At 38.1% G+C, this 16,645-nt stretch overlaps 2 long non-coding RNA genes across 11 annotated transcripts in view; one reads left to right on the top strand and one right to left on the bottom strand.

Annotated features, from left to right (window-relative positions):
- Positions 1 to 16,645, top strand: part of LOC144303762 (uncharacterized) — a 135,159-nt gene that overhangs the window by 60,729 nt on the left and 57,785 nt on the right. For 5 of the 10 annotated variants that reach the window (XR_013370743.1, XR_013370741.1, XR_013370745.1 and 2 more), the window contains one exon: positions 1,838 to 1,971. The exons of the other annotated variants lie outside the window; for them this stretch is intronic. This is a non-coding gene — a long non-coding RNA (uncharacterized LOC144303762). The remainder of the gene's footprint in view (positions 1 to 1,837; positions 1,972 to 16,645) is intronic. 10 annotated transcript variants of the gene reach the window in all.
- LOC144303765 (uncharacterized) overlaps positions 975 to 16,645 on the bottom strand; it is a 30,914-nt gene continuing 15,243 nt past the window's right edge. Inside the window, exon 3 of the long non-coding RNA XR_013370753.1 lies at positions 975 to 1,298. This is a non-coding gene — a long non-coding RNA (uncharacterized LOC144303765). The remainder of the gene's footprint in view (positions 1,299 to 16,645) is intronic.

Here is a 16,645-nt window from a genome sequence, read left to right as displayed (position 1 = left end):
ATTCGGGAGAAGATTTCTAAGACACAGAAAATCTTCAGTGGCCTCTGCTCCATTTGGGGTTATAAAGGTTCAGATGTCAGGCAAAACTAAGCACAATACACCAAGATCTAGACATTCTCATACTTTCTCTCCTCTTTTTGTCTCTCTCTCTCTCCCCATTTTTTAAAAAATATTTTATTTATTTATTCATGAGAGACACAGAAAGGCAGAGACATAGGTAAAGAGAGAAGCAGGTTTCCTGTGGAAAGCCCAATGTGGGAGTTGATTCTAGGGCCCCAGGATCACGACCAGAGCTGAAGGCAGGTGCTCAAACACGGAGCCACCCAGGCGTCCCTTTTTGTCTCTTTTTGCCAGTTAAATGAATATGAGTATTTTTAAACTTCATCTAGACTCTCTGCTAAAAACATGTAATATCAAAGTGTCTTGCTGTTCAAGATCTCATACTTCCTCAATGTCAAGGATGATGATGAAGACATATTTCTTGAGCACTTACTATCTAGCAGACACAAAGGGTAGTCTGATACATAAATGTACCGCGTGCCTTATTTCATCTGCTGCTCTACAATCTGGGGGTAACAATTACTCCTAATTTAAAAATGAAAAACTTGAGGTTTAGGAAGACTAACATGCTGGATGCTATCCTGCATTTAGCAGTAGAGCTAGGTTTGAATCCTGCTCAGTTATTTCAAAGCTTATAATCTTGGGGTACCTAGGTGGCTCAGTTGGTGAAAGGCCTGCCTTCAATCAGGTCATGATCCCAGGGTCCTGGGATCCAGCCCCTGCCCCTCCTCCCTGCTTCTAGTTTCTCTCTCTCAAATAAATAAATAAATAAATAGATAAATAATAAATAAATAAATAAATAAATAAATAAATAAATAAATAAATTCTTTAAGAAAAACAAAAGCTCATAGACTCAATCTATATGCAATATTATACAAGATGTATTACTGTTTTTCTTTTTCTTGAAGGGTGTTACTGGTAAATAATGTTCCACAAAAAAGTGGAGTTACCTATGTATTAGGCAGCTTTATCCAAACTCTGAGGTGACTGCTCAACGTGTGCCAAGTACGACTTGGAGAGCTGGGGTTGCAGTCTATTTCTACACAAGTTTTAGAGAAGTCCTCCAATTTTCAAATACAATGCAGGCTGCCCATTGTACTTCTTATTTAATTCCAGGATTATCCATTTTGGCTGATGGAGGTGGTCATAATTGGGTGCCTGTAACTGTTAATATGTTTCATTTGCCTATTATGATTTGAAAATAAGGTCCAAAGTGCTCCACGATTAATTCTGGATATCTGAAAAAATCAAAATAAAAGTAGCATCACACACCAAGCATCTGGTACACCAAACAGTGCACTAAGTGCTTCATATGCATTCTCATTTGAATCCTCACTAGGGTGATACAGAGTATTTGGTATTATTTTCACATTATCCACGAAGAAACTGAGCTCAGAGAAGCTGAGTAATGTGGACAAGACCTTTTATCAAGTTGTGGAGTCAGATTTAAAACCAGCTCAACACGACCCATTTGAAACATTCCATGAGTGTTCACTGAACCTCAGTTCTGTGCCAGGCACAGAGTTGTGAACAGGGATTCGCAAGGTGCAGGACCAATGTGGCCTTGTGGCTTTAAGGAGCCAGGACAGTTGGACTCCCTGCTGTGCAGCATGCCTGTAGCGACCTTGACAGATCACTGTATATGTTTATAATTGTATTTCTATCCTTTGAGCATATCATTTATAATCCTTGTGCTGGAAAAATCACACCTGTTAAGTAGCACTTTGCTCATGTTACTGCCGCTGAGCTCAATGTGGTATTCTTGATCTAATTACAGACTTCCTGAGAGAACATAACTTACTGTGGACAAGATAGGAAAGGGATAGATAGCTTTTCCTTCAAAAACAAGAACAAAAATAAAATAAAAACAGATAAACATAACAACAAAACGAAACAAATGCCAGAGTGAAGGTAGGCAAAACTCTCCTTGAAAATGTTTTTGACTGCAAGTCCCAACATAAAACATTTTATTTTTTTTGAAGGACATGATTGTCTACTTTAGAAAGCTGTACCACAATGATCATAATGATCAGAATATACATTTTGATAGCATTTCTCTTGAGTTGCAGTATTTTTGTATACTGAGATTTTTCAATAGGTCCAAGAATTTTAGAGAAATAAAGATCTTAGATGAAAATGGACACTAATAATTATGGCGTCCTACCCCACAGAGTTCATTTACACCCCTCTTGAATCAGTAGCATGATAACATTATGTAGTGATGAAGAACCAAACTTCTCTTCTAAGGAGGCAGCATGAACTTATACTTCCTTGTACTCTAATCTTTAGTTTTTGTCATTTAAGTTATGTCCACCCAGACTAAAGCATAACCATGTGAGACACTTCAGATAATTTTCATGTCACTATTGCACATATCTAGTGAGTATACTTAAGAAAAAAAAAATTAAGGGGTTCCTGGGTGGCTCAGTTGGTTAAACATCCAACTCTTGGTTTTGGCTCAGGTCATTGGGATTTGCCCTCAGTAGGGAGTCTGTTTGAGGATTCTCTCCCTCTCCTCTTTCCCCCCTCCACTGTATCTCTCAAATAAATAAGTCTTTAAAAAAAGATCAAACCACCATCAAAATAAAGAAGCAAATAAAACTGATTTTTAAATCATTTGAAAAGCATAGTGCTTATCTGTCCAATATAGACTCAAATTTAAATTAAATGCTATAATTATAATCTCCAAACTTCTGTAATATATATAAATATTATATATTTATATAATTTATAATATTTTAAACAACTGATCAGTTGGTCCTTAGAAAGTGTATTTCTGTTCCTTGAACACTGACAGAGAATGAGATCTTAAGTCAGGTGATAAATGCCCTCACATGGGCAGAAAATGCCAAGAGAATTCCACTTTGACCTTCCTCAAGGCTGTCATTTTAAATTGCTGTCTTTGTTACACACTTCTCATTTCTAAATTTAAGCTTAAATTCCATGTTAAGAAGCTACCATTTTTATCACATGAAAAAAATTGTCTCTTTAAATCTTGTAAAGGGAGCTTGAAGATTTCTGGAACTATAAGTATGGACATATACTTCACAATCTAGATTTCTTTGGATATCTGTCCCCATAGAGTGTTCTACGTCTCTGTTCACCCCACCTTCCATTTGGTACATTTTTGCTTCAACCCAGACTCCATGTAGTTTATTGCTGTTGATTGAAACCAGAGAATAGATTATGTTAGGAAATTAAAAAGCATACACCTGCTAAATGACCTTCCTTCAGGGAAATTTAAAGCAGGTCCACATATTTATAGTAACCCCTATAATTTAGGACTTAAATGAACACGGCTTATAAAGAAATACATTTAAGTCCAACTTTAACTCTTTCTAATAATATTACCATCAAAAATAACTACCATTTACTCCACTATGTCAGCTACCATGCTTGAGCTAAATGCTTCCATGCATTACCTTCTAATGCTTACCAGGAGATCCTGCGGGAGGCCTATGCTCTGTGTCACTGCCTCCCTGTGCTCAGCACGGACTTTTACGATCAATGCAATGACGTGGGACTCATGGCCTACCTTGGCACCATCACCAAAACCTGCAACACCACGAACCAGTTTGTGTACAAGTTCAATGTCCTCTATGACCGACAAGGCATCAGCAGGCAGATGCAGGGTGGGGGTGTGGGGGGTGTCTCCTTCTGAGAGGATTCTTGAAGGGACGATGCACAGATAGGACAGTGGTCCTACGAAGGGGGGGGAATCACACTCCCTTTAGAGAAACCTCCTGTTGAAAATAAAAGGGGAGCAGCCCCTCAGCACCCCTAAAAAAGTGCATCAACTCACTCTGTAATGTTACAGAAAAGAGGACTATCTTGATCAAGATGATGCTATTTATATATTTTTAAATATATTTTATTTATTTATTGATGAGAGACAGGGAGAGAGGCAGAGACATAGGCAGAGGGAGAAGCAGGCTCCATGCAGGGAGCTGGATGTGGACCTGATCCCAGCACCCCGGGATCACGACCTGAGCCAAAGGCAGAGGCTCAACCTCTGAGCCACCAAGGTGCCCTAAGATCACACAATTTTTAAGTGTTGATAGGAACAAAGATTTGTCTAGACGTCTTCTCCTATTAACATTTAATTATAGCTGTTATTTATTGAGCATTTACTACACGTAAGATTGAAAAAAGGAGCTTGACCTTGGAGCTCTTAGAGAGTGCAGGTTGTCTGGGGGCAAACTCTGTGAACGGCAGTGAATAGTGATGAGTACTGTATGGAGGTAGCACACGGTGCTTCCTGAGTACTTAGAAAGATTATGCTCAGGGAGCATGAGCAAGGGACAGGAAAGGCTGCCCAGCAATTAGTGTTTAGTTGAGACCAAAAGGACAAATAGAAGTTGGGCAGAGATGGAAAGGTTGGAGAACGGAATGAGAGAGCAATGCATGCAGACATGAGCAAACATGGGAACTCAGATGCAAGAGAGCCTGTGATGTGAGAGAAGCACAGGTGTCTTGGTGGGCCCAGGGCTGGTGAGGATCAAGAAGGGCTGCGGATGCTCTGCTAGGAGCCCAGACTATCTTGGTGTCAAGGAGGATTTCTCTGGCTGTCAAGTGGCCTTTGTGGCCTCAGTTCATGGGATCATTTGCATCCTTGGATCTCCTCACTCTCCCAGTGTTCAGAGCTGCCCAAGCAGAGGGCCAGTGCTCCATCCCCCATAGAAAGCATTTCTTCTCAGATGCTGCCTTTTCATTCTGCCTGTTGCTTGTGCTACTCTTTGTGTACATGAGCTTCTCGTTGTTTTCATCATATTCACAGGAGTGAAATTGGGAACACTTGGCCCTGAGGACCCTGAATGCCTAATCATTGTGTTTCTTGAATGTCGATGCAAGCGTAATAATCATGTCAAGTCTTGGCACCACCCTCCCGCACACTTTTCAGTGCCTGCTTCTCCTCCCTCTCTCACCACTCTTTACACATTTTACAAAAACCCAGGAAACATCATGAAATACAGGCTGTTGGGAAGATCACTACACTAAATCAAGCTAGATTATGCTGCTTCATTTCCATGAAGCCTGGTGGTTATTCAAATGAGTATGTTTTTATTTTTTTTCCCCACTGTGTGTACTTGTTAGCTGATGGAAACACCTGTTTCGATATCATTTCTAAGAGGCATACTCCATTTTCTTCTGGGTGAATCCCAAGGAGGGAAAAGTTAACACCCAAGACGTTAGCAGCTGGTGGCTACAGGAATGATCAAATCGACTGATGAGAGAACAAAAATCCATGTTTGGTTGATGTTAATTGCTGGTGGCACTATCCTTTGAAACGCAGATGATAACTTTTCAATATTTAATCCATTTGACCCGAGAGAGCACTGGGAATTCCGCCAAACTTTTGTTCCACCACAATTTGTCTCTTAAAGCAAGCATTTGTACAGCACTGTCGTCTTCATTAATCCTTTCAGGAGTTGTGCTGGGAAACAAGAATTGTTATTCCCATTTTACAGACACTGAAAGTGAGAGATAGGGGGGAAGTAACTTGTTATAAATATTTTAGCACGTTATTAGGCCTTAACATTTCTAGGTTGTCATTAAGCTTATTGAATTTTCCTATTGACTAAGTTGTGCGGTCTCCTTCTAAATGAGCGCAACAATTCTAAAAGGGGCAGAATATTTAGCACTTTGGGTTAACCTTTTTGCCATAAATTACTCAATGCCAGCAAAGCCCTCTCCTTGCATACTTTGTTTTCTTTTGTCTTTTTCATTTTGGGGATTATATTCTAAAGGCTACTAAAGAACAGATTATCTCTGACTCTACTTCCCTTAGGTTAAGTAAAGAAGAAACAGTCCTCTTTTTTTTTTTTTCTCCTTTTATACATTAAAAAAAAAAAAGACTCATATGTAAGGACAATTCACTACAGGGAGGAAAAATAAATAGTAGCCAATGCTCATGCTAAAGAATTCTGGTGTTGCAAGGAAGATGGGTTGCACAAATAGTTATATCTTAATATAACATTAACAATCACTTAAATTTATTGAGTGTTCACTGTTTTTCAGGCACTTTCCATACATTATTTCATTTAATCATCACTGATATTAGACTTCTGAGGAGGTAGTGTTTTAACCTCATCATGGGTATGAGAAAGCCAAAGCTTAAGGAGTTTGAACAATTTGCCTGAAGACCTAGAACCAGGAAAACAGCCAGTTTTGAAAATCCTCTGCTCTGATTCCTCAACTGATGAGCCCTCTGCATTCTTTTCAAAATTGTTTAACTATTCACTAGCCAATACGTTTTAGAATCAATTTGCCAATTTGTACAAAATATCCTGCTTTTACTTGCAGTGCAATGTCTTTAAGGATTACTTGGGGGAAATAAGACATCTTAACAGTAATAGATTGTTTCATCCAAGACCAAGGCATGGCTGTCCATTTGTTCAGATGTTCTTTTATGTTGCTTAATATTTGAAACACAATATAAATACATTTTCTTCATAAAATCCATGTACATGCTTTGTTTAGTAACTTCTGGTTACTTTATAACCTTTGTTGCTATTTAAATGGTCTTTTATTCTGCTTTTGTTCCTGGTTTTGTTATTGCTGATATAAAGAAATGCTGTTGCTGTTTTTTTTTTTAAGATTTTATTTATGTGTTCGTGAGAGACACACACAGAGAGAAGCAGAGACAAAGGCAGAGGGAGGAGAAGCAGGCTCCATGCAAGGAGCCTGATGTGGGTCTCCATTCCAGGACCCCGGGATCACGCCCAAGGCAGATGCTCAACTGCTGAGCCACTCAGGCATCCTGAAATATTCTTTTTGAAGTTGACCTTGAACCTAACAACCCTATTTATCATTCTTAATGACCTCTAATAGTTTTGGCCCATTTGCTTTTCTCTGTAGATGATCATATCATCTTCAAATAATGACAGTTTTTTTCTCTTCCTTTCCAATTCTAGTACTTTTTTTTAAGACTTTATTTATTGATTAATGAGACACACACACACAGAGAGGCAGAGACACAGGCAGAGGGAGAAGTAGGCTCCATGCAGGGAGCTCAACGTGGGACTCAATCCCGGGTCTCCAGGATCAGGCCTTGGGCTGAAGGTGGTGCTAAACCACTGAGCCACCCGGGCTGCCTGAATTCTAGTATCTCTTTTTAATTTTTCTCCCAACCAATATTGGACAGGAGAGATAAGAATGGACATTCTGTTTTCTGACCTGAAAGGAAATAAATCTCAAGGAAATATTTTATATTTTTTTCCACTAGAACTAATCAAGTTCAGGATCAATTCCTAGTTTTATATCTTTGTTTTCTTTTTAAAACATAGAACATTTCTGATCAATTAAGTTAATTATGTGATTCTTCTCCTTTTGGAGGTGTGAGGACTCTACTGATAGATTTCTCTGTTGTTACATCATATTTACATATGATTTAAATATGTAGAAAGAAATGGAGCAGTTTGGGATAAGCCTTCTTTGATCATAGTTTTTTCCTTTTTATTAAAATCAATTTGGATATGCCCAGATAATATTTTATCTACAAATTTTGTGTCAGTATTAATAAGTTATTTAGATGCATATTCCTTTTCTCATATAGATCCTCACTTGGTTCTGGAATCAAAGTTGAACTAGTCTCTTAAATGAACGGGCAGCTTTCCTTCTTTTTCTGCTTCGTGGAGCAACTTGAATGGGATAAGAATTTTATAGTCTTTTTTTGAATTTTTCAAAATATCACCAGACAACCTGTCATTAAAAACACACACACACACACACACACACACACACACACACACACACAAAACTAAGTTTATCTGAACTCACTGCAGTACGGGGGGAAAAGTGCCATTTTGACAGAGTCCTGGTGTTTCGGAAGACAAGTCAGAGGTAGGATATTTACATGGCTTGGGGGTTTGGACTGAAGTGGTTTAAGATGGGTCTTGCAAAGAGAGAAACTGAGAGTGGATAAGTTCGTATAAAATTTAGGTTTGATGAGCACAGTGAGGCAAAGATCTTAAAGTGAATATTGATGAGGAAACTGTTATTTGATGAGCAAGATATTTACTGGGGTGAGCGTACTGTTTTCTCTAATAAACTGATCTGTAAGAATCGCCTGTAGCAAATGGCTCCCTGGGAGGATGACATTTGAGCAAAGACCAGATATGGAAATCTAGTGGAAAGTCATTCCAAGCAGAGGGAACAGCAAATGCAAAGGCCCTGAGCCAGAAAGAATGAATTCAGAACAGCAGAAAGCCAGTGTGCTGATAGTCACTATCAGAGCATAGATATCTGAATCACAGAGAACATCATAAGGGCTTGGAAGTTTACTTTGAGAAATATAGGAAATGACTGGAAATTTTTGAGGGGAAGAGTAATATGATCTAAGATTTAAAAAGGATTGCTATGGGCATTGTGGTAAGAGTAGATTTTGCGGAGCAAGTAAGGGTGCTGTTACAATACTGTAGGTGAGAGATGATGTGATTGTTGCTTAGATGAGAGTGGGGTGAGCAGAATTGGATCTATTGTGAAGGTAAAGCAAATGGACTTTGCAGGTCTATGGAACATGTATTGTGAGAGAAAGAGAAAAGTACGCAGTGAGAGTTTTGGCCTGAGCTAGTGGAATGAGACAGTAGTTGACATTGACTGGGAAAGGAAAGGCTCGTGGAGGAGCAGGTTTTGAAGCTGTAGGTAAAGAATTTAATTTGGGCCTTATCAATGAGGTGCCTTGTAGATATGCAAGTAGAGATGTCATAGAGGCAGTCAGGTACATAAGTTTGGAGCTCTAGGGAGAGGTCAGAGATAGAAACAGGAATTTGAATTTCTTAGCAAATAGTGATATATATGGTCATGGGACTAGACGAGATCACCTCAGGAACTAGAATAGATAAGAAAGCCCAGACAATGGGCACTAGGTTTTCCAATGTTTAGATGATAGAGGGAAGAAGAGGAACCAGAAAAGGGTACTGAGAAAAGCCCAGTCAGGGCAGTGGGAAAAAAAGCTAGGAGAAAGAGTTGTGTCCTGGAAGCCAAGTGACATAATTGTTTCAAGAAAGAAAGAATAATCAACTTTGGTCAAATACGAGGATGTATCCTATTTGGATCACCTGACATAGCTCTGTGAAAGTAATGGGGGGCCTTGAAAAGAATAGTTTGGGTGAGTGATGAGAGGAAACCTGACTGGAGAAGGCTCAAGAGTGATGGAAAGAAGGGTGGGGGGTGGGGGGGAGGCAGGGAGTGTAGACACACTTCTAAGGAATTTTGCTGCAAATGGGAGCAGAGAGAAGCTAAAGAGGAAAGTGGCATCAAGAGATTTTGTATGCTAATGGGAATGATGCAGTAGAGAGGGAATAAATTATGTTAGACAGAAAGAAAGGGAATGGGGACACCTGGGTGGTTTAGTCGGTTAAGCATCTGCCTTCTGCTCAGGTCATGGTCCCAGGATCCCGGGATTGAGTCCTGCATCAGACTCCCTGCTCAGCAGGGAGTCTGCTTCTCCCCTCTTCCTCGCCTCTTGCCTGCCTTGTGTGCTTGCTCACTCTCTCAGATAAATAAATAAAATCTATAGAAAAGCAAATAGACTTGAGTGATAGTCTATTTCTCCCCATAATTCTATCTGCTCTTGCTTGTCTGTTTCACACACACATACATATGTCTATGACTATTATAAAAATGTTATAGGTATAATATTATATAGAATTATAACTATATAATACATAACAATAAACTATAAGTGTCTATTATATAATATATATACAATTTTAAACTTCCTCCTACTTCAAGGATATTACAATCCTTGTGTTGCCTTAAGCTGTTCATGCCTTTTGTTTTAATATTGCTACTACGGCTGTCTTTTATTTCAAATTTGCCTGAAATATCTTCATTAATCCCTTCATTTTAAACCTTTCTATATTATTTTACTTTTAAATTTATGTCTTATAGATAATATATTGCTGCTTCTTACTTTTTTAGCCTCATTTGAGTGTCACTATTTTACCTTGTGAATTTAGTTCACTTATATTCTTTTAATTTTGTATTAGCTCTTGTTTCTGATATATTGGTTGATAATTGTATATTTATCATTTTTCTTGACATTTTTTTAAATAAGTCAATTTTTCTTTTACAAGTTGAAAGTTGTATATTCTATGCTTATTTTTTGATTGGTTTTTGCTAAACTATTACGGGCAGTATACAAGCCTATTTTTTCCCCAAGGAAGACATATCCTTTCATGTCCTTACTGCCTTTGTTTTGTTCCCATCCTCAGGTACACTTTTTTTGGATGATGTTATCATTTAGACTTTGATTTTCTTGGTTTTATGGCTACTTCCTCTTCCCTTTTTATTTCTTTTGGTTTTCTGCTTCCTGTTTGGTAATTGATGATTTACATCATATCCCCAAAATGTATTACTTTGTTTTCTTGTCCTCGTGTTTTATGAAAGTATTTTTATGTTGATTTCTCTCTTTTCATGAGTACCTCCTTCAAGAGCATTTTAAAAGCAAGTTCTGGTACAGTAAATTTTCTGAACCCTTTCATGTCTCAATATATCTTTAGTCACCCATTTAAAAATTAATATTTTAGCAGAACATATTCTAAGTTCAAATATCCAGTCCTCTCATAGTGTGAAAATATTACTTCATTGTCTTGCATTCAGTGTCCCTGACATGTGATATCAATTTACTATTGTTCATTTTTAGGTTGTCTGTTCTTTCTCTCTAGTACATAGCTAATAGAATTTTCACTTTGTTTTTGATACTCTGGTAATTTATAATAATGTGTTGGATATGGATTTCTTTTTTTTTATTATTGATTTTCCTCAGCATACTTTATTTTAGATATTGGGAAAATAATACAAGATGCAGCTTGGCTGCATAAGCATAATACCAGCTATACTGACCTACATGAATGGTTTTTCATATCAGCCTAGTTACCATGCAGGAAACAATGATTACATATAGTTAACAATGATAGCTAACCATTTATTGATTCTTATTATGTTAGACTCTGCAAAAAGAGTTTTTTTTCTTCTCACCTTTCAAGCTTTTATTTAAATTCTAGTTAGTTAATATATAGTGTCATATTAGTTTCAAGGATAGAATTCAGCGATTCATCACTTACATATAATACCCAGTGCTCATCACAAGTGCTCAGCAACATGCAGAAGAATGAAACCGGACCACTTTCTTACACCACACACAAAAATAAATTCAGAATGGATGAAAGACCTAAATGTGAGACAGGAAACCATCAAAATCCTAGAGGAGAACACAGGCAGCATCCTCTGCACAAAGAGTTTTATATGCATTATATTTTAACCATTATAACATTTTTATGAGGGGCGCCTGGGTGGCTCGGTTCTTTAAGTGTCTTCAGCTCAGGTCATGATCCTGGGCTCCTGGGGATCCAGCCCGGCATTGGGCTCCCTGCTCAGCAGGGAGTCTGCTTCTTCCTCTCCCCCTACCCCTGCTTGTGCTCTCCCTTTTTCTCTCTCAAATAAATAAATAAAATATTTTTTAAAAACCCAACTGTTTTGTTAAATAGATACTACTGTGGTTTTTTGTTGTCGTTTTGATTTTTTTGGAGATGAAATTGAAACTTAAGGTACTTACATGACTTGCCCAAGATCACTTAGTCAACAGATGATGAAGCCAACGTAGGGTGTAATTCCAGTTTTTTTAACTCAAGGTCTTTCTTGTTTCACTTTGTTACCCTGTATGTCTAGTTGTATATATTTTGTGACAAATTATTTTTATTTAATTGATCAGCACTCTAAACATGTATGCTTTGGTTTAGTAATTTTGTTTTTTTATTCAAGGAGGAATCGATTTACCTACATGTTTAAAAAGTTACATGATTATATTTATTAGTGTTTGTAGAGAGAGAGACAGGGAGGGTGGCAGAGAGAGAGGGTTTAATGCAAACTGCTTTGAGAATAATGTAATAATGTAATACAGTTGTGAAGATAACTGCAATGTCTGGGGCGTGGCGTGCAGATGAAGTGGTTTAGACGCTCTGTGTGCTCATTATTCTTTCCCCACAAACTGTCATCCCCTGGTTCCTGCAGAAATAATTTCTATTAGTAAAACAAATGTAAGATCCACTTTTGAAAGAAGGAAGATTGCTAACGAAGAACTGTGGGCAGGGTTATAAGCCTCTCTGCCTTTGTCAATAGGAGGACGCATTTGTCATCCACATGTCCAATTAACAGTTTTTCCAATGCTGCTCCTTGATGTCTGGCTCTGATAACAAGCTCATGTCAGACTCAAAAGGGTAAACATGGTGGGAAGAGATTAAGTGTTGCTTCTAGAATCATTTTCTTCCTAGATAATTTCTCTGAGATCAGATGATACTCTCCAAAAAAATGCATGTGATTTGGATTAAAAAAAAAGTAGTTTCAGTTCTTTGATTAACCAGTCACTTTTCCCATTTCTGTCTCTAATTTCTTATAATTCTGTACTGAGTTTGGGAAAGTATTAATGCAGAGAAGAGAATTTTGATGACAATAAATAAAACTTGTGGATGAGGGATTTCATTTGTAGGTGTTCACTTGTTAAAAAGAGGCTCTTAAAAAAAAAAAAAAAGAGCCTCTTGATTCCTAAACTTAAAATTGACCTCATGAGATTCAAATGGTATTGGCTGCTAAAACTATAATTCTTAGTTATGTCTGTCATAATAACATTAAATACTGTTTATTGAGATGCAAGATTTTTTTTTAAAGATTTTATTTATTTATTCATGAGAGAGAGAGAGAGAGAGAGAGAGGCAGAGCCACAGGCAGAGGGAGAAGCAGGCTCCATGCAGGGAGCCCGATGCGGGACTCGATCCCGGGTCTCTAGGATCACACCCTGGGCCGAAGGCGGCTGAGCCACCGGGGCTGAGCCACCAGGGCTGCCCAATTTGTTTTGTTTTTTAAAGATTTTATTTATTCATGAGACACCGAGAAAGAGAGAGAGGCAGAGACACAGCCAGAAGGAGAAACAGGCTCCCAGCAAGGAGCCCCAGGCGGGACTCTATCCCAGGACCCTGAGATCACTACCTGAGCCAAAGGCAGATGCTCAACCACTGAGCCATCCAGTTGCCCCAAGAGATGCAAGAATTTGGAGCACATTATTTATGGTCCTCTCAGTAATCTGCAAAGTAGGTACTATTATCTTCACTTTACAGATGAGCAAACTAAGGAAATTTCTCAAGGGCACCCAACTATGAATGTCAAGCTAGGATTCAAATTGAGACCATCCTTAAATGGCCACACGCCACTCACATCCCTGCCAGTTCCTCACCTTACCCACAAGATAATGCATCTTCACCCATCTTTCCTGTGCTGATTCACTGCCTTTATTGAAATCCCTTTGGTCTTTTTCTCAAGGTACCCTGTCAGTCAGTGCCTTGGTTATGAGTAGTTTACATGTTGAACTCCTAGGCTGAAATCTCATGTTTCTATTTTTAGCACACATTTAACATTCAGCAGCTTTCTAAATAAAACATTTCTTTCCTCAATAACTTTGAGTGAATACAGATATGTTAATTTACTATTGTATTGAAAGTGGAACAGCAGGAATTATGTGCAAGCATAAAGACTATTGGCTTTTGTATGGTTCAGGTTCTTTTTCCTTGACATAGCTAAATCTAAGAAGAATTATGCCTTCAATACTATGTAACCCACTGATGGATTGATGGATTGCTACCAAAAGACATCTATAGATTCAATTCAGATAGAAGGCTGCCTTTGATCCGGCTGAACCATCTGATGCAATTTCTCCCCTGGTATTACATGGTGCTTGTAATGATTGGTTCTCTGGGATTTCTACACTTCAAGGCTAATTTATAGCTAAATCAGATAATATGCTTTATAGCACCAAGGATGTCTGCCAATTCATGCACCATCTAATGTGGTGGCCGCTTGTCACAGGAGGCTATTTAAATTAAAATTTGGACACCTGGGTGGATCACTGGTTGAGCCTCTGCCTTTGGCTTAAGTCCTGGTCCTGGGGTTCTGGGATCGAGTCCCACACTGGGTTCCCTGCAGGAAACCTGCTCCTCCCTCTGCCTGTGTCTTTGCCTCTCTGTATCTCTCATGAATAAATACATAAAAAATATTTAAAAAAATTAAAATTTAAATCTGTTAAAGTGAAATTAAGTTAAAATTAATTTTTCTATCACTCAAACCATATTTCAAGTGCTTAGTAGACACATGTGGCTACTGGATACTGTATTGGACTGTGACACTATAGAACATTTCCATCATGGCAGAAATTTCTATTGGATAGGGCTAATGATCAAGAAGACAGAAATTGGATTAAGAATAATTACTTCACAGAACATGCTGGTCAGCATCACCTGAGTTATAGAATGAAATGAGTCATACTCCCTCTCTGTTTATTTGTCTTCCTAGATACCTATTGGGAGGAAGGGATTCAGTCTTACACACACAGTACCTCTGTCATACAGCATAGTGACAGACTCCTAGGGGCTCAGAAAATATTTGCTCAATGTTGCATGAATGAGAATTCAAAAGAATAAAATGAATAGAGAAGAATTCTTGCAGGTTATAGAAGAAAGTGATTATTTGGACAGTATAAGTAAAACAGCCATTTTCTTTCCAAACTGAAATATATCAGCCTTCAAAATGGAATAGTTGATCCAAGTGTTTCAATGTAGAAGAGATGACAGTTGTCCAGGCTTCAAGGCCTAAAGACACTTATCATGAGAAAAGAAAAAAGAAGCCAGAGCTTAATAGCATTGTCAGGTTCAGTAGACTCTGATTTGGAGAGAGTGGCTGTCAAGTCGTGGTGAACATTTTGCTTCTACGAGTTGAGTGAGACTCTGAAAAGGAAAATAATCTTTTTATTCAAAGTCTTAATTTATTTCCTCTTCTAAAGCTAAGTAAAAAATATGATTCGAGGAGTTATTGGAAAGTCATTTACAGGAGCTTTTATTTTGGAGATGATGAGAAAACCATGATAAGTGAATCATTTATTCCTTTGAATCTAAAAGCCATGTTTTAGATATACCCCCAATATAGTGCTACACTTGAAAGGAATAGAATAGTGTGTTGCTCTGTTCTTACTCTCATATCTCACATGTTTTGTAAGCATATTATATATAAAAAAGAGTTACAATTGTGGTTGCAATAGCAGAACAAATTATTATATCATATTTGTTTTTTGTCGTTGGCACAGCTAGTGAGATCTGGGGTATGGAATCACAAGATTCCTTTTGGCACTGTAGAAGAAAGTTGAACTTGGGATTTAGTTGGCATTACTTTGCCTATGATTTAGCACACACTTTATGGCAGGCAGTGTTTCATATGGTCACTTATAAAAACAGAACTAAAAATGTGTGTAGTTAACCTCACAATGCAATTGTGTGATTATTGTGTTCTGTGGATTGTATTCTTCTCAGGGACTAAGTCATTCTGCGGTTGTCATAACACACTTTCCTCTTTGCTCGGAGCTGCATCTGCTGGCCCAAGTCTTTGGGCATGCCATGAAGTTGCTTTTCCACCAAGAGTGGATGACTTCTGTGCATCCACCCAGATCCTCTCATCTGGCCCTCATTTTGCCTTTTGAGTTAGGGACCTACAATTGTAGTACAGAATGGGGACACCTGATCTCAGTATGGATTGAACTTTACTTCTAATCTTGATTTCATTCATTGCATGCTCTCAACAACTGAAACATGAGAGGAATAGTTAGTTAAGTCATGTCCTCAATTTTTGATGATAGAGCCGTTGTCTGTGAGTGTGGCCTGGGAGGGTAGCCCAAGATGAAAACATAGTGGTATTGTTTTGATATGGTCTCCAGCAATCCTGAAGATGGATTTAGAAACTAGGATAGCCTTGGCTCTAGTTTTCCTTAAATCCTCTTCCCCCTAGTATAGTGCTACCCAATAAAGGAAGATAGAAAACTTGAGGAAATTAATCAGCCAATTACTTTAAAAAATAAGTCAATATTGTAGTTTTTGTCTAGGTACTTTATCTAGGAATTTTGGAGGAAAGCAGACCTTTTTATATAGTAAAAAAAATGTTTAATGTCAAATTGAGTGGAAGGAAGTAGTTGGCTATTCATAGGATTAGATATATTAGAATAGCAACAAGGTGCTTCTTTTACAGTTTTGTTCTCCCTTATTCCTTTATGCTTTCCCCCCTTCTCTTACTATAACAAATAAGGTTTCTCCTTACAACTATGCCCCCCATTCATATAAAAAAAGAGACTCCAAACCAAATTCAGCTCTGTGGGAGCTGGGAAGAATAATGAAATGGAAAACAACTTGTCCTGCCATCCAATGCTCGATAGGAAAAATTCTGAGTTAGCTCAGAATTCTCACAAAGATCAAAAGATATATTTTCCCTTTGTTTTAATAGAAAATAGGTATTAATGTGTGAGTGGGAAGGAATACGTCAAGCTGCTGAGCTATAAAGAAATCTAAGGAATAACTCTAGATTATTGAATTGAATTTAAGAAAGCTTTGGCCGCTTGCCTGGATAGGTATGTCAGAGATGGACAAGAGAACAGTTCCTCTCCTTAACTTCCTGGCAGCACACCATACATTCTCTTCCCATGGAGGCTGCATTATTAAGAGATCCAAGTGAGTCCTGAGGATGTTAGCTGAGATTGACTCTGGCAGGCAGCCCC

The sequence above is a fragment of the Canis aureus genome, chromosome 33 (assembly GCF_053574225.1).
Source record: "Canis aureus isolate CA01 chromosome 33, VMU_Caureus_v.1.0, whole genome shotgun sequence".
NCBI classification, from domain to species: Eukaryota; Metazoa; Chordata; class Mammalia; order Carnivora; family Canidae; genus Canis; species Canis aureus.
The sequence above is the reverse complement of the archived record's forward strand: the minus strand, read 5'-3'. Positions and strand labels throughout refer to the sequence as shown.